The sequence below is a fragment of the Megachile rotundata genome, chromosome 1 (genome assembly GCF_050947335.1).
Source record: "Megachile rotundata isolate GNS110a chromosome 1, iyMegRotu1, whole genome shotgun sequence".
NCBI lineage: Eukaryota > Metazoa > Arthropoda > Insecta > Hymenoptera > Megachilidae > Megachile > Megachile rotundata.
In genome coordinates this window covers 23,962,915-23,983,967 of record NC_134983.1, presented here as the reverse complement: position 1 = coordinate 23,983,967, position 21,053 = coordinate 23,962,915, and the positions used below count along the sequence as shown (strand labels likewise).

General features: G+C 40.8%; 1 protein-coding gene and 2 long non-coding RNA genes across 7 annotated transcripts in view; 2 read left to right on the top strand and 1 right to left on the bottom strand.

Annotated features, from left to right (window-relative positions):
• Positions 1-21,053, top strand: part of LOC143264619 (uncharacterized) — a 392,045-nt gene that overhangs the window by 117,769 nt on the left and 253,223 nt on the right. The gene's annotated exons all lie outside the window — the stretch shown is intronic.
• On the bottom strand, positions 1,450-4,849 carry LOC143264285 (uncharacterized). Of its 2 annotated transcripts, XR_013037897.1 has the most exons (4): positions 3,701-4,849; positions 3,297-3,428; positions 2,813-3,036; positions 1,450-2,738 (listed from the first exon to the last, which is right to left on the bottom strand). It is a non-coding gene; the product is annotated as an uncharacterized LOC143264285 (long non-coding RNA). The 2 variants fall into 2 exon arrangements; XR_013037894.1 differs by having other exon boundaries at positions 3,297-4,848.
• On the top strand, positions 19,776-20,702 carry LOC143264643 (uncharacterized). The gene is made up of 3 exons (XR_013038488.1): positions 19,776-19,855; positions 19,953-20,192; positions 20,271-20,702. It is a non-coding gene; the product is annotated as an uncharacterized LOC143264643 (long non-coding RNA).

Below are 21,053 nucleotides of genomic sequence, written 5' to 3'. Positions count from 1 at the left end.
GGATTTAATGTAGATATGATTCCGTGTTCGCAAATTGACGCGTACGTATATTGAATAACGTAAATCTTTCAATTTATTCTTTATAATATATTATTTATTCAATATTTGTCCGTGTAAGAATAAAAGTAACCTTCCTAATAATTCCGATTTCGAATGACTATATTCACTGGAGCGTGAACTGATTCACTGAATGATACCGCCATATTTATTGCTTGTAATTCGAATAAATTGCCTGTAATAACTTAGAATTTTTTCTGCGATATGGACTCGCATCGTACGGGTAGCAGCTATTTAATTTTAAGAGCTAGGAAAATATTCTTAATTGGTGAACCTGTGACTTGCCAACTGGAAACCCCAGTATGAATGAAACGTTCAGGTAGGCTTCTTTTCTCGTTAAGTTACTACGAAGTCCTTCTAGATTTTACCTGTTAAGTTTCTCTAACATTCTCTTGGATGTACTAGATTTGGATTGTATGTTATCAAATTTCTTAATGTCTTCAGATTTTCGAAATCTATAAATTCTTGATCCTCTGTATCCTCAAATCCTTGTATCACTGAATCTCTGTATATCCAAAGCCCTACACTTCTGAACCCCTATATTCACAAATCCCTAAATTCTGAAATCGTTGAACTGAATTTCTACATGGCCAAGTCTCTCAATCCCCAAATCCCTGCGTCCCCATATTTCTGAGAACCTAGATTCCTGTATCCTCAATTTCCTGAATCCCAAATCCTTGAATCAGTACACTTGCTTTATGACACAATCGTACCCAAGAAAAAACTATTTCTCCGCAACTAATCACATATGCGTGCTGCACATGTTAGCTTGTAAAACTGGTAGATTCATGCTACCAGTTTCTGACGCTACAAGATCAAACGCAAGATAGAGCATGCTTGATTTACCTTAGGAGGGACAATGAGCGATCAAGTTGATGTTATCACGAAGTGTCGACAGAAATTGTCCGTCGGATAGTAGAGGGTTATGAATGAATGCAGCTATATGGAATCGTAGAAACGGCAGACAGTCGGGTGACCGAGGGAACGAGCGATTACGCAAGCTGCCAACTTTACGAGCAAACACGAAACGGTATCTGTTAGAACTTCGGACACGAGACGATCAGCAGACAGGAAAGTCGAACAACCCGTGCACCGTGATGACCTCGATGACGGTTTAATGGATGACGATAGCGGCACGGATCGAGCATAAAATTCGCCACCGATCTGATTCATCTGTAACTGCACCAAACGCGACGCGAAAAGGACAACGTATATCAAACCTGTCCGCAAGTGGCACCGTTCATTTCATTTCGTTTCTGACACGTGAATTATCTTTTCTTTGTGGATACGGACAGAACACTCGGGCTAATAATTTTATTTGACAACCAGTTCAATTAAGAACATGGGTTTGGAGATTTTAGAGATAAAGGTCTACATGGATTTAGAGGTATAAATGGTTTTATAGCTTCATTTATTTTGTGCATGGAAGAAATGCCTTTATGCAGGGTAAAATGTTTTGGATGTCTCAAAGATGTTTATTGACATGAGTGGGATTATCACTTTCAGTCACACTTATTATTGCATAATATACACGATATGACTTATTTTTAAACGGGATTGAACTAAGATTGTGCTCATTGACTATCTCCTTAATAAGTTGTCATTTCATCAACACTAAGTTTATGTACCATTCGATGCAATAGGTACTCCACAGGTACAGAAACAGTAAGTAATCCAAAACCTGGAGATCGCAATCCTCGTCCCAAATTTTGGCTTACCCAATATGAAAACGAAATCAGGTCATTTCGCTATCCAACTTAACAATGCATGTCACGAAGACGCTCTTCGCATCTCGCACACGGTATGTATTGCATAGTAATGAAATGTGCGAGCCTATTACGAAAGGCGGATCGTAAGTACAGAAGGGGAGAGAAAGAAAAAGTGTTCCATTCGTCAAGTCGAAGAAACGCAGATCGTTGGCTGTGGCGTTGCGTGGAAGTCACGTGACGCTGGAAGAGCAGTCAGGAATGGCGGCCAGTCGCGAGAACGTGTTTTACGATTCTCGTTACGTAACGTTTCCGGCATAGCCGAGCCGTCGCCGACCTTGACATCGATCCACATCCATAGGTAAAAGGCGTGATTCACGCGAGACGAGCCGTGCACGCGTCAGGTGTTTCGCGCGTCGCGAACCCGCGCTCGCTCGTTTTACGAACGCTTAAAAGTTTATAGGCGGCCGTAAACGGGCTCGTTCAGCTTTATTTGACCGCACTGGGGGGAACGGACTCGTTGCAACGGGCCACGGACGTTTTTGTCCCTCTAGGCACTTTCTGAACGGTTACCTTCTTAATAGTTCCATTCTTGTTTTTTTCAAAATTCTTTATTGCATAAGTACTTGCTTCTGTGTGTCTGCAATAAAGCGGAAGGTTTCTGCTGCTGCAGTTTCAAATTAGGACTCTAGGTCATAAGCTTCTTCAACAGTGAGTCTCGTGCTGGTAGCTCGTCTCAACACTTTTAAAATCAGGGTCACAGCTTTGAGTGTAAACTTGCGATTTTCCATCGACTGCAATCAGTCTGAACTGAGGACACAAATAGGAACACGATATCATAATTCATCCTTATTCCTTGTCATTACCATACAGAACTGTTTCCCTGATTATTTATTATTCAAGGAAATGTTCATGTTAAACGTGTTATGCATGTCCGACGGGTCAATGTCCCTGTTTTCTCTGCATCTGACAATCCTGCAACATAAAGTTACGTTAACCTGGGACTGCAGTGTTAAGTCAAATAAAAGAACTTGAAATATTATGCATACTCTGTTTCTTGATCCCTGATTATGCAAATTACGAGTAAAATTTCAGTCGAAATTCGATCCATATTAAAAATACGAGGCAAGTTTGTCGTGTTCGAATTGTAGATGGTGTCATGATATTTGGGTGCAATGGGAAACCCACCATTTTGGTCAGATTCACGAAAACCATTACGCAGCCTGACTTCACTTTATTGCCCCTGTTTTGTAATATTAAACGACATTTTTTTCTGGAAGATATACGGTAATATATTTCAAATTTGATTGTGTATTTCTGACTCGTGAAAGATAGAATGATTCGTTAGTTGGCACATCTAATAAGCTATGGATTCAACATATAACTATTTTACGCAATATATTTCGATAGACGAGAAATAATCTCTATGCGCATGATGTTTATGAAACATGAGATATGTTACGAGAATTGCAGTCTCGTGAGATATACAAAAGAAAATAGCAAGCTAAGAATAAAGTTTACAAACACAAGTACTTTTGTGGATTCCGTCGTTGCCCGTTGCAGCTGCTAGCCAGCTGAATGTGCCGCCATATTTGGATCGTTTTTGTGTTGTCGTAGGAATCGTCACTGATCTAAGTATCTGGTTGTAGGTATACGAAGAGTTCCCTTAAAGGACAATGAACATTAATTCGCTGCTGAAAATTTCGTTTTCTTCTGGTAAGAAGATAGTAAATTCGCGTGTCCAACTCTCATCGGCGTAGCTGTAGCGACGTTTAATTTAACAGTTCGTTAAAATCGATATCGCTAAAGCGAGAGGTGAATCGTATCCAAAGGATTGCATAAAAGGTTTCGTGGCTGGCAGGAACTTAAGGACTCGGGGTTCCGTCGATAACGATAGACGGATATTCACACGCCATCTCGTCCAGGTTAGCACTTACCCCGGTTTACGAGGCACGATCAAAGCGTTTCTTTCATTCATTACTCCATCAAACGTTCAAGGTCACGGTTGTTTCATTGCCATCATCGAGTTCCGAGGAAGGGTACTTCTTTCCCGATAACGTCTGCATAGGGTCGCGCAACAGTTCCCGTTTATCGCCTGTAAAACTCCATCTCCCTCTTCTGCTCTGTGCCCGTTGTCTACCTAATACGGATTGTATAACCTCACGTTCGTGTTACGTGACGTCACATGGTGTACAGTAGCGGAGAGGAACAGCGTGCCGTGACCTATCCCAATCCCGGACGGGTGTAAAGGCAGGCCAATATAAACGGAACGTTTACAGGCTCGTTACATTTTTATGGGCTCGACGCCGCAACTACGCCACTACGGCCATCAACGGAATGTCGTAAACCATCAACCAGCTCTCGGTGTCTCCGTCTCTCTTTCTCTTTTTCTTCGTCTGCCGAACGAGCTCTCTTTACCTCGTTCCTCGTTCCACGGTCACCCTTAACGTTCCCGTCCCGTTTCCTGCCCGACGCGACCTCCACCCACCCCGGGGAATCCCTCGTCTGGCTCTCCCCGCCACTCTAGGGGACCCAGCGCGTGGCATTTACGCGCGCCACTTCCGGTCCCTGACGTCACGCCGCTCGTACAACGCTTAGGTTACGTCACTTTATTGACTGCGATCATAAAAGTTTTTACACACCTCCCTGACTGCCACGCCGCGCCGTTGCTTCTGCCGTTTGTCCCGTCTTCACCGACCTGTAGTCACCGTGGTTTACGAGCTACTTTTTCGCATCGACTACTCGAGCCTGGACATTTTTAACCGATCACGACCACTTTCTGCCGTGGAACATCGGCCTTTATCGAGGTGTTTGATCCGTCGTTGACCAGAAGCCTCCGGAGGAACATTAGAGAGGACCTCGTCGAGAGGGCCTCGAACGCTCCGAGGGACGCGAACTTTTCGGGAATATTTTCTTGGACGTCCGTAGGGAAAGAAACTTATGAATTCGAACGAATAAGAAAGTTTCCCAATTTTCGTATGAACGATGTTCTTTCGTTTTTCTCTCGTATTCGTCGGGGAGCGCAAACTTCCCCCAAAAGTTCGTTCCTCGATCGAAGGACGCCATTTTTCGAACGAGTTTTCTCGCGCCACGCCCCTCGAACGGGATTGGGTGACTCTGTCGGCCATCATGGTCTTTGCGGCGTGACTCATGGCCGAAATTGGTTATGGCCGCCGCGCTCTCAGCCAATCAGGCTCCGCGCGCCAGCGGCCATTATGAAAAGGGACGGGTCTGCGCTCTAGCGGGCGGATCCGCAACTTTTGACTTCCATATTTCACCGAGAGATGGCTCGACCGCTTTGAACGCCGCCCTACGTTTTCCATGGGAAATTCATCGATTTTTCGCTCTATGGATGTGCTTTATGTCTTTCTCTTATCGGTACGGAAGTTTTTAGTCTTTTTTTCGTTCGATATAATTTTTTTTAACTGTTTCTCTTCGGGATTTACGTAAACCAGTTATTGCAACGTATATTCATTGGGATTCCATTTTTGAAGTAACGAAAGTAGTGAAAGCGGTGTTATCGTCGAAAGAGAGGTTAAGTTGTAATTTATTATAAAATATAAATTTATATTAAGAAGAAACAGGCGTGAAATATAAAAATACATAAATGGATTTTGAACTTTAGTTCGTATACTCTTCTTTTAAATATTTTTAGGTTCGAGTAAATTAGATATTAAATGAGTGTTGAATCATTTTATTAGTATTCATTTCTTAATATAACATTTGAATCATTCACAGAGATACACGTTTAGAAATCGTTATATGTTCTTTTTGAAGATTGTGGAATAGTTGTTTCTCTATTTTTCTTAAAAATACATTTCGATTTGTGCAGTGCGATGTTGAATACTCTTTGTACAGGTTGTGTATTATTAGATCCAGGGACGCTGCTTAGAGTTCTTCGGTCCCGAGGTAAAAGTTGATATTACGGAAAACGTTTGCATAACAGACTTTCAACGATGGTAGACGTTTGCATTAAAATAGTGCTCCTCTTGTGAGATAAACCATTACATCCGAAGTCTGTCGATTTATTTAGATACTGAATCTTTGAAATTTTCGATAATTTTATAAGTTCGTTTTAGAACTTTGGATTTTTTAAACATTCTAATATTGGTACAAAAAAAAATAATACGTTAAAAAATATTAAAAATTCTTAATTTCAAATTCAGAAAATGAAAATAAAGAAAGTGTGAAATTAAATTTATCTGTCATCCATAATATAATTGAACAATTCTGATTGATGATGATATAAAACACAAGTTCGCTGATAACCGAATGAGCAATAAATTGTCATTTTATTTAACCAGATTTATGTCCAAGAGACATTAAAAAGCAGTCATGTTGCTTAACATCCATAAGCTAGTTTTTTTTCCATAATCCTAGCTGCCATTCGTGTTACGTTATCCATAATGTTCACTTTCGACATCGAAATTATTCTAACAATGTTGTATCTTAAATTTCATAACCATTCTCGTTATCTGTTACACGCTATTACTTATTCATAAAAATACGTCAATTTCCATGTCCTTGTTTAAATCCTGACTGGTCCAAGCCACGAAAACTCGTTTGACCTTATCTGACCGCATCGATCTCGTCATAAATCTCGGTCGTGAACGAATAGAATCGGCCAAGATACCGCAACCAGTGTTTCACATTAAGACCCATTAAGCTTGATTTACAACGTACGTGTAGTTGACTTTAATCGCAGCAAGTTGACATCAAAAGGGAGAGAAAAAACAGTAGTGTCGTACGTCATGCGGTTAATAAGCATCTTCCCGCTGTTTTCAGCCAACGGTTTTACGTGCGACTCGGAAAAAAATTCATTAAATTTTCATTTGATCGTGTCGGGTCAATCTTATGGTGTAGGTTATGGTCCGAGCGTGACGAACGCCAGTCATTTTTCAATTTGTGCAACGGATGAGGGTATCAAGCCTACGTCCTGATATGTAAATTCCTTTTCTTTTGCTGTTTTCTTCAGTGCCTGAAGGCACTGGTTTTTTATGCCTTGATTATTAGCTATAAAACGTTCAATATCGATTCGTCGTATGACTAAAGAAGTTGGAAAATTTTTTTTGTATTCTACAATTTGTTATAGATTTGATGATGCCTATTTTTTTAATGTTGCATAATTAAAACAGTCGTGGCTAATATTTTTTGTCTCTGTCAGTAGGATTTGTATGATTATCTGTGACTTTCGAATTACGATTTAGTTCGATTTGGACACTCGAGAGTTGATATTTTTAGCATCGACCAGTTGATATTTTGAGTGGGACAGGTCTATCCTGCTGTCTGACATGTAGGTACTGCATAAGTGGGACCCGTTTACATTCAACATAGTGATGCAGTCTATTCGAAAGCATCGAATAATTATCGAACTCTTCGTCTTATACTTACCTGCGTAAACGAAGCACTTTTGCTACCTGAAAATCCTACGAACCTCGTAACAAAAGCCAAATAAATCCAAAATAGCAACACTTCTATTAAATCTGGCGAACTTGCAGGAGTCCCAGTTACGCTGATAGCAAACCACCGACGAAATCTTTCATTCCCGACATAAAGGAGAAAAACGTACCCCGAAGACCATTGAACCACAAAACACAAGGGACACCGGCCTTATCCGGTGTTCGGGTCCAGATAATTATGTCGGCGTGTTTATTACGCTCGGTTATCCGACTCTGTTCCCGTTCGTTGGCAAAAGGACGAGAAACCGGAGGAGAGAGGACTAGCGAACGAAGAGGAGGACGTGTCTGGAATTTCTGATGGCCGAACCTTCCTTTTCCTCGATTTCGACTCGTGTGTCGCGCTGTAGGTGGACGAGCCATCCTCGAAAAGAAAGCAAACTGACCGTCAATCGATTTCTTATTATAATTTCTCGGGTTCCCGGCGTTCGCTGCGCCCTCTCTTTCCCACGTTCGGAAAGGTTAGGTTCGCTACTCCGTGCAAATTTGGTGCTCATACTGCTGTTGTGCCAGCATCTCGATGCATCGATTTTGGCCCACATCTCTATCTTTTTGAAGTTCTTTCATTTTCTGAATATTAAGTGTACGCAACAGTACATGTAGTTGTGTATCTTTTGTAACAGAGCATGCGTCGAGTCGAATTCGTATTCTCTTGCTAGCGATAGGTATGATATCGATCATATGTTAAATGATGAGACCTCTTAAAGGGTACACATGTGGTTACTTCGCTTTCGAATATGACCAACGATCTCGTGTGTGCATTGGCCTTAATTCCTTAACATCAGACCTACCGACGTGTAATTTATATGTAATTTGAAGTAAAAATTGAAATATAAAAAGGAAGATATCATAAAATATTAATGTGCACATTAGCACAGATATATTTATTTAGAACAAGTCTCGAAAAAGGAAACTTCGAATGATTTTACAATGTTTCGACATAAAGCGGAGATGAAAATGTGTAATGTAGCAGTTGTTTATGAAATGGTGGCAATCGATTTGAAATCGCTACCAGAAAGGGAATCTTGACGCCGGTTGGCATAAAGAGGATTAAAATACGGAAGAATAAAGTGTCTAATATTTTTGCCGGTTTGGGTTACATTGTTATAAATTTATCGGCAAAATTTCGAGTAAATACGAGTAAACATGTAAATTAGCGAGAAGATACCGACCTCCCGAGAATCCGTCGAGTAATCCTTGCGCGTTTCGTTCAAAGGCGTGGGACGTCCCTTGGATGGAATGGGTAATTTAGGGGACCTTTACTGGTCCACGAGGATTGTATGTAAAACGCGAATCGCGATATAAAGTTCGTCTTGCGAGTCAGAATGGACGGGAACGCTCCCTTATTTACCCCTTTACGAGGAGAGTGTATGCAGAATAATTTTGCTCGCGTTTTCTATCCAGTTGTGACACACAATTGTTCTGGTTTCTTGTTGTCATACCGCTTTTGTTCCTTACAACATTGTTGATGAATTAAAACTTTCAGAAGAATTAAACAAGTATAAAATAAAAGATGGAATTGTAAATTGCAATGTATTTCAGAAAATAATTAAGCTAAATACTTTCGTATCAGTTTCAAAAACAGAAGTAGCTGTCACCATTTTTCCCAACAGGGATTTAAAAAATTTCGAAACTTTTGGTATTGTTCTCTCTATTCCACAGCAGATCGCCATAAGCGACACCAGGGCGAGGCCCGCGAGATCTTTGGCGGGCATTCGATCTGGCCATCACTTTCCTAAACTGCCAATCAGCAGGAACGTCTCCATAAAAAGAAACGAGCGTATGCATAAGTAAATTGCTGTGAATTAAATGGAGTTAGCTAGGTCGTACAGTTAATTTTTGCAAAAGGAATAAAAATCGAAGGGTTATGCTGTTTACTCGTTGTGCAGTTCACGAGTAGACGAAGTAAATAAAACATGTGTATATTCGAGGAGAGGTTTTATGAGTGTTCACGTTGGTTGGCGCGATCGCCACGTGACGATTGTGCATAAAAACCGAGAAACGCAGCCGATGAAGCAGAGCAACGAGGAAGTGATGGCGATATATCCTTCCTTCAGCCATACCGCGTTTCTTCGCTCTTATGCGGATCTAAAGTATACACTGGGTGTCCTGCAATCGTCGAAGCGGTATATGTTCGAAGAGAGAGGGCAACATTCATTTAACTAGATTTGTAGTGTTCTTTTACATCATGCTAAAATACGTTAACTACATTTCGAGCTACGTTAATTATATCATAGAGTAGTATTGCATAAATTATTTATTCTTAAAACAAAAATAAATGAAGAGTTTCGAAAGCATATAAATAAAAATTTTGCTAGGCAGATTCATAACAGCAGATCACTTTATTCCGTTAGATATATCTATAAAAAATCTGGACCTTCTACAACATGTTAAAATTAATGAATGAATTTATATATTCATGGATAAGCTATATTTTATCAAGCTGTATCGAATATAAATTATTAAAAAGGTGTTTCGAATCAGTGCAGAAATAAAATGGTCACGTAAAGGGTGTACTGAGATCGATTTGACCCTTAAAACCGAAGAATCTGAGGATTCAGGGATTCGAATGTCCAGACGGAAAGAGGTAGGTAGGAGGGAAGTGACGAGGAGACGGGAGAAACAGAGGAGGGTAGTTGACACGTAACTCAATACGAGCGAGCCTCGTTTACGACGTTATAAAATTACCGAGTCGATGCCTCGAAATTGGAATTGAAACGATCGAGATGGCACGAGAGGGAGGGTGAGCGCCCCTTAGTCGCTCGCAAATGCCTCGACATTTCGAATTGTCCGCTCGATCGTCGAATATTTAACGCGAAACCTCGGATTTCAGCCTGTAACTTGTCGGTGAAATTCTCGGGACACGTTTTCTTCGTGTCGTTCTTCGTACCTACACTCGCGAAGAGGGTGGTCTTTCTGCTCGAGGGTGATAATCGTTACACGCTATGGGGCACAGTGTTTATAATACCTGTAACACTTTAAGAATGTTTTAAATACTTGCCTTCCCAGGTGTGGTATTGAAACTATTTTATACGAAGAATTCCTAATTTTGATTGGGGATATTTCAAGTTTTTAATTTTGGGTCTCTGGAGGTTGAGAAAGTGGAAATTTAGTTTAGGAAGTTCGGAGTTTATGGAATTAATTTGAGAAGTTTGTTAATTTCAGAATGTGGAAAATTTAGAATTTCTTGCAGAATTCTCCCTACATTTTCCTTCAATTTTCTGTACATTCTCCAAAAACGAAAGGAGATTTACAGTTTCTCGTATCTAAATGAACCTTACTTTTCACTCCATTATACTCCAGCTCTACACTTGTTTTACTAAAGTGACTTGATCGTAATCCCTATGTCTGTACTATACTTACGTCGAATAGTATAATATTTCCAACTAGTACTACATCAAACACATGTGCAGATCTCATAATTCCAAGCATGCGAATATTAAAATTTTGAATCATAAAGAATGAACGTGAGTGTCGCAAGTGAATGTATATTGCACTTGTTTGCAGATACCGTCTGTAATATTTTATCGGTATGGGGTATGATCAGATCGAAATGTGAGAGAAATAATTGATTTTTTGATCAGAAAACCAGTCAGTCGATCAAAAAAAAATAGAGAACAAAAATTATTGATTGGTATTCAGTAATCGAATTGAGTCGATCCAATTCGCGAATCGCTCGCACGTGTCTGGTATCGGCCATTTTATTAGCAGGATGCCAGCTGCATTCGTGATTGCTCGCCCAACGAGGCGTATCTACCTGCTAGTTAATTGCTCGATTTTCAGAGAACGTGTTGCAACATTCAACTATTTGATGCTTCGTCTATCTCTTTATTCGTGAGGGAAATAGGAAGTAGATAACAGACATACTATTTTTGTCAATTGTTTGTTTCATGTATTATCTAACAAAATGATTATTGCTTGAAAACTGGACGAAAGATAAAAAAAGTACACTGCTCTTCTTTTGACGTTTAGATGTTCGAGTAGATGCACCTGTGGACATATTTCTTCGATTGCTCATTGGTATATAATTTTTAAATGGTAACAAAGATGCTAACGTGAATTCTGTTTATTAACGCGAATGTTTTTGTACTGAATAAGTTGCAAATTAAGAAGGATCAGAATTAAAAAATCATCCGAGGCCAACAAGTTTCTTGCGATCGGTAAGGCAAAGTCGTGTCAACCAAATGGATAACGTATCACTGCGTCTGGTCCGTAAGACAAGAAAAATGTAGGCATAACTTTGGTGGTTTTATGGATACGCGAAACATCGGTCCCCAGGGTGTTCGTAGACGGGTCGAGTCATACTCCTTGCTAGGGAAAAGGACGTAGGAAAAACAGTCTCTACGTCGATACTCAATTTATTATGCATCATGTTTAGATTTGGTTTAAATTAAAGAGATTTAAGTAATAAATTATTTTCTAGTGCTGGAAGATGGCATTTATAATAACCTTGAATTATTTCAGTCTTTGATCCACTGTCAAGGTCATTACAAAAGCTTCGTCCTTGGCAGTGATTTTGAACACTGAACATAATTCGTGGTAGATAATGGAGAGTGATAAGCATGCACAGTGAAGTTCATACGATAAAGGCTCTTGGTTATCAAACTTCACTGCACATAATTGTTACTTTGCACTTCTGCACACTTTTTACCTCTGAAGTGGTTTCATAAACATTGTAATTTAAAATACGTTTGCTTTCTTAAGTTTATTCATCGAATGACGTCAGACGTTATGAAATTACTATGCTATATTTCTAACTAGGAATATTTACATTGCTATTGGTTGTACGTGTTTGTACAGTGCACATTCACCGAATGTGTTAGTAGAGAGGCTCCAATCATAACGAGTATCCATGGGGATTGGACTTTCTGGAGACGATAAGATTCATGACTACATACATAAGTGAAACTGCAGCACGATTTAATAAAGATGATCGAATTAATTGCCCCACGAATATGTGGGAACGCACCAGAACTGCATATAATGTTAATCGCATTGTATAATACGATGGAAGCACGAGGTTCATGTTGCTCAACAAAATTGAATAAGAATGAGCGGTATAACTAAGTGCAATGATTGTAGCAACGCGGTGCTTCATTATTGTTACAATCAAAGTAATTAAACGAGCGCTGAGGATGAAAAGGAAACGGGAAGCATTGATGGCTAATGAATTGTTGACTGTAACGATCTCGCACATTTAAGAGAACTGAACAGCAATTAAACAAATTGAAATAGAATATTACGTTAAATTCGCCAGATTTTATAAACAGTAATCAACAGTTTTTAATTGCAATCTTTCTAAACGGAAGTACAGTGTACTCTCACGTAACGTTCAGATGATGCGTTATTGTACATATGTAGCCATGATACTGTATTATGTGAATTCACGTTGAACTCTATAGATTGGATGCAAATATGTGGCAGAATTTTACATACAGGTTTTTTAGAAATTCTGTGTTCGGAAGATTAAGATTGTTGATCAGGGTTCAACATACCTGACACAGCTCGTGAAAACCCGAACCAATTTCCTGTCTGGAACGAAGGACCGACGAAAAGTTCGGTTTACGATTATTACGCGTTTTAGCGACGAATCTTCTTATAAATAGACTGCGTGAATTGTGGGCTCTCTTACTCACGCTATTTCGTACAGTAGCTCGCATTCGCTTGTGGATGTGGGGATTTATCGCGTACAAAGGCTGTCGATGCAACTCGTCATAGTAGAACGAATGACGGTGCAATTTACCGGAATATAATGAATGGCGATATAACGCATAGAAAATAATGCGTGACAATGTCAGTGCATGTAGTAATATGAACGCGTATCGTCCGACTTCCGTCATCATTTTTGCGCAAATCGTAAAAGCTCTAAACCAAAGTTATTTCATATATCCGGTTGTATAAACATTTTACATCGTGTTCGTATCGCCTGCCCACTGTTATAGTGTTCTACATGTTATGAAAGAGCCTGTAGAAACCTATAAAAGGTCCGAGCATGTTCAGCTATGAGAAAAATGTTGGTCGCGATTGCACTAAAGCAAACCGGGCACGATACAAGAAAGCAGATAACAAAAGCGAACGGTCGAGGTTGTACGTAAGTAAGTACAGGATCGAGGAAGGTGAAATAAGAAGCGATAGACGCGAGGACTAGAAGATAATAAAGAAGAAATAAAGGAAAAGGATCAGGACGCGCGTTGGTTCACGTAATCCTGGAGGTTCCTAGGCGCGCGCTCGGAGCGTATCCGCGGGGCGCACGGCTACGTATATATGGGACAAGTGGAAACGTCCAAGTATCAATAAAGACCCAGGAGGGTTCTAAAGTTATCAGACACGGTTGCGTCCTCTCGCACTTTTCATCCCTTCTCCCGTCGGATCCTCTTCAGCTCGCGTCCAACCTCTCGTTTTCTTTTTCCCAGCGGACACCGCGTTTCGCCAACGCTCTCGAACCCGTTCTCCGCAAGAAACCGCGTCGATTCGGTGTTTCTCTTCTTCTACTACTTCTTCGACCTCTTCGTTTTTTCCCTTTCGTTGCCGCTTCTTCTGGTTGTGTCCCCCCCTTTTCCCGGCGAGACCGAAGCCACCCCATTGGACGGACAGGTAGGCATAACGCGTGCTTTTTATACGCCAGATCGCCCCTACCACTTCGACATGACCATGCCAGGTTGCCAGCTTATCGGATTCTTGGCCAATGCCGCGGGATAAAATTCGTTATTTACTAATTCATTTATTCGCTCGCGGACCAATGATACCGCCCACGTGCACGGCTGCTCCTCGTTTCTGTCGCGACGATCGGAAATTGTGTGTCGGGGTGGCTAACGCATCTGCCCTGCGAACAGAGGATCAAACGAATACTTTCTTCAGGGTAACACTCGAATGCCTCCACGTTCGTTTACTGCTTTGCGGTTCGTTTTGTCTGTATGTTTAATTCAATTTGTTTGCGGATTCGGTTCCTTGGAGATTACCCGAGGTGGCCAGATTGTTACAGCCGGGAGTAACATTTTTACTTTTACTTGGTTGTTGTTGGGACGGTCACTGTGTATTTGGAACGTGACATATCGAAGTATGAAGTCGCGTAGTAACTTCACGTGCACTTATCGAACGTCTACTTATTCAACGCATAGTTATCTAACGTGTGGTCATATAACATGCAGTGATCTACCACGTCGCTGTATCATGCATAACTATAAATATAATCCGCTTATTTTGCGTACAAGCTTCCAGATGCCTACTCCCGAGTATCATTTCAAACCAATAAATACATCAGACATAACAAGGCATAAACTTGATATATTTCAATCGAAACCTTCATTTTTCCTCCATTAGTAATAAATTTCTTGTTGTTGTGCAATAAATGCAGCATCCATAAAATAAATTGACCTCAATCATGAATCAAATCTCATTTCCGCAGAGCCAAGGGGAAAACAAAACGTGTGCTCAGCCAGCAGTCGATCGTCTGTCAATTTTATTTAATGTATTACTATAACAGAGTTCATAAAGCGGTAACATTTCAAACGTGTCGCGTTAACGAGGCAGAAAGTGGGCTCCTCCATCGCGAGAGTAAATAAAGCGAGTAAATAAAGAAGGATTTTTACTCGCGGCAAATTGCAGGCTATCCCGATAAATGTACGGTCCGTTTCGAAAGCAGCTACGGATAAAAGGGAAGCATTAACCGTGTAATCGAACTGATCCACCATCCGAGAGAAAGAAGGAAAAGTGGACAGAGAGAAAAGAAGGAAAGAGAGAAATAGTGTAATCTTCTTCGTTTAATCTGTGGCCAGATAACGGTCATGGTTCGATCCAGCTCTCGAATCATTGCCACTTTTAACGAGCGTGCATCTTCCGATCGCTAATGGACCCCGAACGAAATAAACGTGTCAGTTTTCGTCCACAAATATAGTTACAATAATAGGAGTAACGAAGATGATGCGTATAAATTTCTCGGGTCCAATCAGTGCCTGCTGACTACGTAATTTTTTTGTGGAAACGATTCAAATTTAAGGCGATCGCCTATTTAATTGGTCTGAAAATTGATTAATACGTTGTTAATTGACCAGAAGATTACCCGCATTAGCGATATATCGCTACGCAGTTATTGAAATAGGTAATCGTCTATGAAGAGCATAGAAATTGATGTATTTGAAAGGTAAATGTTGCGAATGTACGCATGTAGTACTATACGCTATCATTATTAAGCAACATAGTTACACTTTCCAATTTACTGCCTCGTATCATTTCAATTCACTGCATTTACTATCTTTTAAATTAATAGACCGTAGATTCTAGTTATATCGCAGCTATTTATAATGCTAACTAAGTGATTTCCACTCAGGCTACATAGCACTAGTATCTATTACTTCTATTGAGGACGTGGTTCAAATATGGACTAATTGAAACACAGAGTCATATTAGGGTCACACCCTAGTCCAAATAATATCAAGGAAAAGAAATGGTCGCATATATTGTGTTATCATACAGAACCTATAATTTTGTTTATTTAAACGATTTTACTGCTGTGTTTATACCATTTTTTAACAGTAATCTCTTGTACCATAATTTGCTAACGCTACTATATTGCTGACGTTAAAAGGATGTTTTTTCATAAGTTATGTAATGAATTCCATCTTATGTTAATGACTGTTTTTAAACGTACGAATATATGATTCACATTCGAGGCTACTTACATAGCTCCATGGATACTCTAAAATTTGTTCAACGTTCTTATTATGTTTCGTTGATATTCACAGTGACTACAAGTTCTTACTTATTTTTCCGCTTTGTTTTCAATCTATAAGTAAACGTGCTTTCAACATCAGCTGTTGACGCGTGATTACACTGACGTGCAGTGACTTCACGTGATTACCTTGACGTGTAGCAAGTTTAACGCGTGATTGTCTACACGTGCAATGACCTTAGCGTTTAATTACGTGGATGCATAGTTACCTTGAGCGCTGTGATTACCTTAACGCACAATTACTTTGATGAACCTTGACGTATGGTAACCTTAACGGGTAATGACCTTGATACGCGTTAGCCTAAACGCAATGACCTTGACGGTCGATTACCTTGACACGCGGTACCGCCACGTTAGACAGCCATTGTGTCACGTGCTATGTCACCAGCAAATGTAGCCCGATATTGATTCCTCAAAAATACCTGCTATAGAAACCAGCAAGTTTTTGCACCTCCCTCTTCAGCTACAGTAGAATACAATGAAGGGCGTTGGAGACCCAGAGCATGGGAGGAGCTGTTGGATTCGATGGCTGATCTCGCGAGCGGAGTCGTAAACAGCGAGATCTGTGCAAGCTGATCTTGTTTAGCGAGCAGGCTTGGTTATTTTTCGATGGACGGATAATCTGTGTTCCCTGTGATTCGAAAATGGAAAAAAGCTGCGTTATTTATTTCTGTTGACCACCGGTTAGAACGTCGAATTCTCGTATGTTGGATTGCTCGTTTGAATCGTGAAGTACTTGATGCGATTTGACGATTGGCGACACTCGATTTAATTTAATTACATTTTCATTTCTCTGCGTACGGATTGTAGATATTAAATACGAAAGTGGAGCGTGATGGCGTTGGCTGAGCTGCGGTTGATTAATTTATTCCTGCCGAGAACGTCGTAAATCGGTCCGAAGAATGTCGAATGGATTCGTTATCGTAATTGCATCGATGCAATTAGCGATACAGTCGTAAAATATGAATTACATCGGTATCGAGCAAATTCTGTTCGAGAATCAATCTACGAAAAAAAAGAACAGCGAGATGGTGCTGTTAATTCATAACTACTAATTATTATGTGCATTGAAAGATACTGCAGCTGATACTCGCAAATAGAATACTGCTGTTGACTCTCATTACATAGAATACTGCAGTTTATTCACGCTATGCAGAATAAAATATTGCAGTCGTTTCTCGTTAGAGAGTAGACTTTCGTTATATTGCCGTGGATGTAACTGCGATAACAGTGAATTCTTGAAGTTAATTAAACTCATATCAAGTCGATCAACTAATCAAGCACATAAAAATTTGATGTGATTGAATCTCACTGTCTTTAAATGGACTACAAATAATATAATTAAATAAACTAGAAATATGCTAATTGAATAAATTACAAATAGACAAATTATATAAATTACAAATTGCAATAAATGTCTTAAGATAGTAAAGTACCAAGCTCTGTCAACATTAGAGTGTTATGTATTATTATTAATTCTGTAATTTTATTTTGCGGTACTTCCTCTTTTCCGCAACAGTACAAAATAACCTCCTCGTTAAGTAATCGATTCTATAATCGCTATCAGCCGCCACATCTCGCAGCATCAGAATTAAATAACCCAACAAAGAGGACGATATAAAATATTCTTTATCGAGCCCGATACCGTTTCAAATTCACTGCAGCTCAATGGTCCAATAAACATCGACGAGGCCAGTAGAAGAAGAAAAAGGTAGGAATATCCAGAAGGAAGTAGGAAGGTTTCCAGCGATAGTCGGCGAGCATTTCCGCGCGAAATTCGCCGATGTAATTTGGTCTCGCGGCAGCTGGTCTTCTCAAATGATCGCCTTCCTCCAACGCCAACCGTATCGATCGGTTCTCTCGATCGAGGGAAGAGACGCGATTGCACGAATCGCTCTGCTCGAAAATCCTCGAGCGTGCACAGCCGGGTAAAGTCCTGGAATCGGTGTACCTAGCCACGTATCGATCTGTGCGTGATGCTGCCGGGCAACCCGGGACAGAGGGGCAAAGAGCACCACCACTGGGTTCAAGCCAACCACCGCCATGGCCCAGCATCCACCGTCACCACGGAGATGTAGCTTCTACCATACGAACAAACCCGGAACGCGTTGCCGTTGGGTTATACAGGGTGTCGTCAGATACTCGTGGTTTATGGAATTTCGTGTTTAACGCTCTTACAGTTGTAACAATTGATTAGAAATGTAATCCAGATTGTTTAATTCAAGGTCACGTTTTTACTTTTAATATAATCGCGGGTAATTAGAAAATGGATTTTTGCAGTGTTTATGAAACCAGGTGCGAAGGTCGTAAACTGAAGGTAGTTAAATCGGTTGTATGACACTTTAATTTATGTAAAAGTCTGCCACTCGTATTGAGCATTAGAAATCGCTTTAGCTATTTGGTTAAATATATTTGCGTCAGGTATTTAGAAATAATGTACGTACTATATGTGCCTAAATGTACATATTGTAATGTGTTAGTCTTTATTTTAATCCTACAGTGGCAGATTATTGAGGTATAAGTATGTGACAAAGTAGCCCCATTTTCGAGAAACAAGTTGTTATTAAGTTAGAGCATATGTAAATAGGTACCCTTTAAATGTTAAAAGGCAACAGCTAAAACACGTGTTCAACTACGATTTAGCAGCAACCGTACCCTCTGGGTCAATGATGGTAATGATAGGACTCTATTTTGTGACCTTTTATGTCTCTATGCTCTACAGCAACGGTTCTCAACTAGCGGCACTCAAATGATTGTATTACACGTTGATCATTTTCTCTCTCAATAATATTAAAAGAGTGGAATAGAATTTCTAATTGTACATCTACCATAACATATACATAATAAACCGTACTTCTTCGCGGACACCCTGTACAGTCAGGAGGCGTTCGAAAGCGGCCCAGTGTGACCCGGAGGAGCGACTGCACACGTTGTAGAGGAACATCGACGTCGAAAAGAGCGTCGGCAGGAGGTCGCACACGAACAAACGCGTTTCCGTGTGTATTCGGTCCCCCACTACCGAACGGGACTCCTGGTGAGGGTTCGAATCGACCCTGTTGGCTCGGTGGAGAACCTACCCCTGACCAGCTCGAGGGTGAAAGACGAGGAAGATGAGGGTACGTGGAGAGGGGATTGGGGCGAGGGGCGTGTCATTGCAGTTTCCACACAGCTGCGTCTGCAGTGTTCCGAGGAAAAGCCTAAAAAGCTTTCTCTTCCTCCCATTTCACCCATTCGCATCGTCTCGTTTCCTCTTCCGACGATGAAAATCGTCCGTCTTCGTTTTTGCCAGTCGACGCACACCTTCGACCGAGAACTTTGCCATTTCGCTGTCTAGCGAGATAATCTACTCGACTCCACCTACGTCTTCCGAGGGCCCTCCACCCTTCTCCCCGGCGCTGGGAATCGTTCGTCGACGATTTTTTGCCGCAGGTGCAGGTGCGACCGAACGATCGCTCTCTGGAAACAAGCCAGTATGGTACTCGTCGACGCTGCGAGAAAATTAAGCTCGCCGGAAGGGACGAAGAAACGTCGGTCCTCTTGATTTTCGCCCGGTACAAGCCTTTAGTTTTAACGTCTGCTCCGCAAAATTCTGAGACCTTATATTATTTCTGACCGACGTGCCGCGGGGTGAGGCAGCTGGATTTCTGGTGCGCACCTGAAAAAAATGAAACGAAGCTGACTTGAAAATTCTAATTGTATGTTGAATAGGAATGGATTTTTTAGAAAAAATTTGTATTCTGAAGTTATTTGTTCACATATATAGTCGATGTAATATTTTCCAACAGGGATATGTGAATTCATTAATAATTAAGATTTTATTATTCTAGTAATATTAGCTAAATATTTCAACAATGAATATACATACAATGATATTCAAAGGAAAATCTAAATATTTGAATAATAGAAAGGTAAATGTCTTAGTGGTCGAAGGGTAATTATTTCGTAACATGTTGAGACAGAATCACTTTTGGGATGTCTTCTAATGTATTATGGGCGTGGGTGCAGGTGCACCGTGGTAACTCGTGACGGACTCCAATCAGGAGCGTTGGTTGGAAATTAGAATGAACGGGGCCGTTGACGGTTTTGAACGAGAATCAGCCGCACCCGCGGTCGTGTCTGTTCCAGTCGGGAAGAGGAGACAACGAGATACACCGAGGGGGGACTACGAATGCAGCATTAAGGGCGGCGGCTTCCCTTGCGTTTATCTGCACCGGTTGCACGCGCGCGCCGTGACTCGCGTGGCTCGTAAATTTTCCTCACTTAAGCAATTTCGCGGCACGACGTTCGATTGTCCTTCATTAGTTAACAAAGTCTGTTTTGCAGATAAGCGCTCGGTGGCATTCGTTAACAATCTCGAACGAGTTTCATTAATTGACCTCTTGGATGCCACGGATTCTAGTCTTCCTCCATCTTTTTATGTAGTCTTTTATGTCTTCTAAAGCGTTTTCTGTTTTGCGACAAATGAGAAATTCGAGTAATCTTCGCAAGAGAATTCAGCCGAACATGTAAGATGGTACATTAAAATTTTGTTAAATTACAGCTGTAATTATCTGTTATTAAATGACCGCGGTAGACTGTAGTCGTATAACCCGAGTACGAATAAAGAAGGTTAGCCTCTGTAAATTTCTGGAGCTCATCTTGTGGTGAGCGCATAGCAAATAAGTTTATATCTAACAGAAAGGTTACACGAGCTCCGGTCGGTAACATTTACGGACAAAACGATTTGCATGTACAACATGAAACTGTACCAAATTACGGGGGATCGTTACATCGGAATTATCGTTAAATTCCAGCAGAAACTTTCCGTTCAACCCAATTATTTTGACCTCCCTTAAGCTGTTGTCCCGTTGAAAATGGGCATCGTTTAACGAAGGATCGAGCCGGAGGATCCTCGCGCCGCGTCCAGCGAGGAGCGCAATGAAAATTATGAGAAACGGCAAATGCAGTGCGGTAGCGTGCACCGTGGACATTTTTACGATACTGGCGTCGCAACGACGATTCGAATAATTAAACGGCGTCGGGGATAATAACTAACGTGCCGCAACGAGGATCTTCGCTCCATTTGGTTGGCCCATGTTCCTGGCTAATAAACTCCGGCGCATAAAG